At 40.5% G+C, this 5,690-nt stretch overlaps 1 long non-coding RNA gene across 1 annotated transcript; it reads left to right on the forward strand.

Moving 5' to 3' along the window:
• The first annotated feature begins 2,540 nt into the window (after positions 1 to 2,540).
• LOC120965866 (uncharacterized) lies at positions 2,541 to 4,457 on the forward strand. Its single transcript, XR_005758861.2, has 2 exons — positions 2,541 to 2,794; positions 4,069 to 4,457. It is a non-coding gene; the product is annotated as an uncharacterized lncRNA (long non-coding RNA).
• Positions 4,458 to 5,690: the final 1,233 nt, after the last annotated feature.

The raw sequence follows: 5,690 nt of genomic DNA on the forward strand, positions 1-5,690 counted from the left end.
AAACCCAATGTGAGTTATTTCAAAGTCTTCGGTGCTAATGTTGGATTAGAGATCCTCATCACAATGCTAAATTTGCACCGAAAGCACATGAAGGTTTCATGCTTGGTTACGGAAAGGATTCGCACACCTACAGAGTCTTCAACAACGTTCTTCACAAGGTTGTTGAAACTGTAGATGTGCGGTTCGATGAAACTAATGGCTCGCAAGAGAGCACCTACCTTCTGCGATAGATGAACCAGCACCTGAGGAAACTATCAAGTTCAAGGCTACTGAGGATGTCATTCCTACTGAAGAATCTGCTGAAGAATTCATTCCAGAACATGAAGAACGTCGAGCTAATGCACCTGAATAAAATACTGAAGAAAATTGTGCTGAAGAAAATGCTGATCAAATTCCTCAACGACAACCAGCTCATCCTCGCGTTGCAAAAGAAGTGCAAGTTGAAAAGATCATCGATGACATTGAAGCACCAGGTTCTCTCACACGCTCAAAAGCTTCACATTTATCTAACTTTTGTGGGCACTATGCTTTTGTCTCTATCACAGAGCCCACTAAGGTAGATGAAGCATTTCTGGAGCCTGAGTGGATTCAGGCCATGCAAGACGAATTACATCAATTCGAGCTCAACAACTTCTGGGAACTGGCTAAACGTCCAGATCCTCGCAAGCACAATATCATTGGCACAAAGTGGATCTACCGCAACAAGCCAGATGAAAATGGCCTTGTGGTGAGGAATAAGGCACGGCTTGTAGCTCAAGGCTACACACAGGTTGAAGGAATTGATATCGATGAAACTTCTGCACCTGTTGCTAGACTTGAGGCTATTCGCATATTACTTGCTTATGCTAACCATTATGATATCACTTTATATCAAATGGATGTGAAAAGTGCATTCCTCAATGGTAAGCTTCACGGGCGTGGTATGATACTTTGAAGGAATTCCTCATGAAGAAAGGCTTCAAACCCGGTTCACTCGACCCTACTCTTTTCACTAAATCTTATGATGGTGAACTGTTTGTGTGCCAAATATATGTTGATGAAATTATCTTTGGCTGTACTGACCAACGCTATAGTGATGAATTTGCCTATATGATGAATGAAGAATATCAAATGTCTATGATGGGAGAGTTGAAATTCTTCTTAGGTCTTCAAATTTGTCAACAGCGCAATGGCATATTCATATCTCAGGAGAAATACCTCAAGGATGTACTGAGGAAATTCAGCATGCAAGATTGCAAAGGCGTCAAAATCCCTATGCCCACAAATGGCCATCTGTGCACTGATGAAAATGGTATTGACTTTGATCATAAGTTATACCGCTCCATGATTGGCTCTCTATTGTACTTATGGGCATCTAGGCCAGATATAATGCTTAGTGTTTGCATGTGTGCTCGATTTCAAGCTACACCGAAGGAATCACACCATAAGACTGTGAAGCATATTCTTCGATATCTAGCTCACACACCAACACTTGGATTATGGTACCCCCAAGGGCTCGGCTTGTGATCCCGTTGGATATTCTGACTCTGACTATGCTGGTGCTCGTGTGGACCGCAAGTCAACATCTGGTACATGTCATTTCCTCGGAAGATCTTTGGTCTGTTGGCCCTCGAAGAAACAGAACTACGTATCACTGTCTACTGCTGAAGCTGAGTACATTGTTGCTGGTTCTTGCTGTGCTCAATTGCTGTGGATGAAGCAAACTCTCAAGGACTACGGCGTCAATGTGAAGAATGTGCCTCTCTTCTGTGACAATGAGAGTGCCATCAAGATTGCTCACAACCCAGTTCAGCACTCGAAGACAAAGCACATTCAGATTCGTCATCATTTTCTTCGTGATCATGTGTTGAAGGGCGACATTTCTATTGAGCATGTGAAGACTGAAGAATAGCTAGCCGATATCTTCACAAGCCCTTGGATGAGAAGAGATTTAGCAAGTTGCGGTGTGAGCTAAATATCTTAGAATCTTCTACTGTTCTTTGAAAAGGACACTCATCCTAACACTTATGCAAAATTGATGACTTAGATGTGCAACACATGAAGAAACATTTTTCTTCAATCAATGAAGACTAACACTCTAAGTGTGAACAAATTAATGAAGAATTTGATTCTCAGAACCCTACGACAATTGTACGCGGTGTCTGAAATCATCATTCTTATATGGTGGGTCACGTCACCACCAAAAGTTGAAAATCTTCAATTTGTGTTTTTCCTCAGTTTTGAAATTCCTCAGTTGTTCATTTTCTTCAACTTTGCATTGTCTTCACTGTTTCCGTCATTTTTCTTCATTGGCTATATATATATATATATATATATATATATATAGAAAATCTATTAATAACCCATGGTGAAGAATAAATAATTCTTCACCCCGGTCGACCGACCGAGCCAGACCATGCCTCCAGCCAAGGCACCGTTTTGCGATTGGGGAAAAGCTAGCCCGCTATCCCTCGCTGGAAAATTATATTGAGGTTGAAGTAATTTTACGTTTCAAGCGTTGACTCGAACACAACCCCACCTCCCCATCCTTTTCTAAACTGCTGCAAACTATTTTTTTAGAAGAAGAGTTGCGAACCGTATCGGGAGTATCGGCGGCGCACGGCGGCGCCATGGGTGGGGTAGCTGCCTAGGTCTTGGGCGGTGCCATGGTTGGTGATGGCGTTGAAGTTTCATCCCGTGGTGCTCGGTGGCAGTGGTGGCCTCGGCGGTGTGGTGAACTCTCTGGGTTCCTCAAGGCAGTGCTGCGGGGCTGCACCGCTCTGCGCCGGCAATAGCGGTCTACGACGGCGTCACGGTGAGCTCTCGACACTCTGATGCATTGCCAAGATTTATGCCCCTGTATTTCTCCTCCCGTCTCTCCCAATCTAGAATTCTACTTTCCCTATGGAACTTAGGCGTATTGACTTGCCAGATGCGGCGGCTGCTATGGTGCTAGGTCTTGGCCTTTCTCAGATTCGGTGCAGGTTGTTGCATCCGTACATGAAGTTTTACTCGTTTCAATTTGGCTGCACAAATTTTAGTATGGGCCTTCACCGGATTTGATGTTGAGGACAAATCAAGAGCTTCTCTTTAGATCTAGCCTACAGATGCTCCCAGTCCTCCTACTAAGCTCCTATTTTCAATAAATAGTTTACATTCAGCATTTTGTGTCTGATGAATCCTCCGTTTAGAGTCCCCATATGTTGCATGTTCTAATAAATAGCCATGTTTCTTCTTTATTATGAATAAACTCATCTTTTTTCCTTGGAGCTCCACTATTTTGAATGAATTCGACTGTTCCCTGCTACTGAAAAGTACCATGTCCGGCCATTTAAACTTAGAATCGAATCGGGGTGCTGCTACTGTATTAGGTTGACCATCCAATCATTGTGAATCTGCTCTGCTGCACAAGAAGGCATGGTCAGAAACCGGGAAGGGTGGCACCCCAATAAGAAGCACAAATCATTTAAGCCCGAGTAACCATGATCTCAATGCACAATATCATTGCCTTGCTGATAGTTCAGTTAGTCGAAGCACTGCCACTGGGGCTGATCATACCTTGAATTGATCAAAATTTGAACCTTTCGGTTACCTCATATTGCTAAAGGACACAAATGTGACTTTTCTTAAACTTTAATCGTCGTCATAAAATTATGGATTTTCACTTTGACCGGAAGTTGTTGAGGGTATCTATGGAAAGCTTCAGAACTTTTCTCTAGGTGCATCCAGAACACTAGTGAGATATGGTAGCAACTACAAAAAAAATTAGGATGCAGGATCACGTTTTCTATTTCCAATTCATGGTACATTCGTAGCTCTTTGTCAACTCTATGAAAGCACTACATACACCTGCAGTACACTAAAGTTTTTCAGGTTTGGTTATCATTTTTTTTACATTGTGCTTCAGTCGAGTAATGAATGGTTAAGTACCTATTTATTGCTACTTTTGATCTGTTGATAGACACCGGACAGAACGATATAGCTGGGCATGCTCCTATTCTCTTTATTCAGAACGACATTGAATGAACTTGAGGTTACACTAGCATTTGTGTGACTAACAGCTACTCCTTGGATGATTACGTGTTTCAGAATGAAGATGCATGATTATGTGCTTTAGAATGAAGATGCATGATTATGTGTTTCAGGAGCTGCTAGTCGTACCATAGAAGCAATGAATAAACCTCTTCTCGCTATTTTCATTTCAAGTGCAATAATCTGCTGGAGGTGTTTTCCATTCAGACAAGTGAAGTTTTGCACCCTGCAAGTGTGCAGATGTATTCTGGAAGAAGAAAAGCATACCCAGTAAGATGCAATCCTTGCCATTTTACTGAGCAAGTTCATTCATATTATTTTTAGGTCCTCCTTGACAATGTATTTGATCAATTGTTAAAAAAAATTCCTAGATTGTGAGAGTAAAATAAAGTACGTTCAGAATACTATTCTTGATTCAGTAAAAACAGTCACCTAGTTTAACCCCAGCTATTGTGTTAAAGAACATACACTGACAATAAGGATTGAACTTCTCATAATGGTAATGATGAGTGTGCAAGGGCTATTAAGGTCATATAGGTCTAATTAAAATTATCACAGAAAGGAGAGGAGGAAACTGAGCTCCGCTCTTTTTCTATCTGGGAGAGAAGTCTTTTTCTCCTTAAAACCTGCACTTTTTATTGGTTTTATAGGAAAAAAAATCTCTGGCTCTATTGATTATAGGTTGTTTAGTAGTGCACTACTAGTACCATGCCATACCATTGGTTTGGACTGATCAAAGGCAAATTAAAGGTCAGTTAGATAAATGTCGCTACTGTACTCACACATCTTATATGTATTTTAGATTTGTACACACTTCGTGAAAGTGTGACTTCTGTAGGCAAACTCTTCCATCTGACGTTGTTCAACAGGTCGTAGAGAACAAAGTATTCAGGCTTCGATCAGATGTCCAACACCTCCAGAACCTTGATTGGTGTCTTTCAGAAAGAACCTTGATTGGTTATCGTACATGCCTAAACTCTATTCTGGAAAGTTGTACATGTAATCATTAGTTCTATGAGAGTATGGAGATTGAATTTGCTATATTGCAGTCTGAAGCATACTTCTTTCCATGTGCATATAGGCTTTATGTGATTAATCACCCTATCACAAGTTCTTGTAGTATTTGGAATTTTGGATGAATCCTCTCGGATAATTCTGATTGAAGTAAATATCATCAATCCACCTAATGGGAGAAGCTTTATATTTAGTTCGATCAAAACATTTTCTTTGAATCTACTTGCCTTAATCTACTATCTTTTTACAGTAACATTCCGACCTATATCTGAGAATTTTGTAGCTCCTTTATTACAACAGTAATGATTCACTAAGCTCCTATCTTACCGCATGTTCCGTTTTATTCACCGCATTTTAGATATAGCACCCCCTATTCACCAAGCTCCTAGCACCCTGTGTTTTTAGACAAGCCATTCTTCTGCAAAAAATAATTGAATTGTTGGTCTGAAACCAAAATATTTTTGAAAGAAACTGAATTGTACTACTATCTGCTCATTTTCTACAATCTACACTACTACAGCGGGTGGTACATGTCAGAGACCATATTGTTTATAACTTGAATCACGTGCTGTTATTTTCGTTCGTAGCATTCATGATTTGAGTCTCTGTAAAGGTATCTGAAAGACTAAAAGAGAACATATTTTTGATAAATGATGTGTAATGCC

This window comes from Aegilops tauschii, chromosome 6 (genome assembly GCF_002575655.3).
Source record: "Aegilops tauschii subsp. strangulata cultivar AL8/78 chromosome 6, Aet v6.0, whole genome shotgun sequence".
NCBI classification, from domain to species: domain Eukaryota; kingdom Viridiplantae; phylum Streptophyta; class Magnoliopsida; order Poales; family Poaceae; genus Aegilops; species Aegilops tauschii.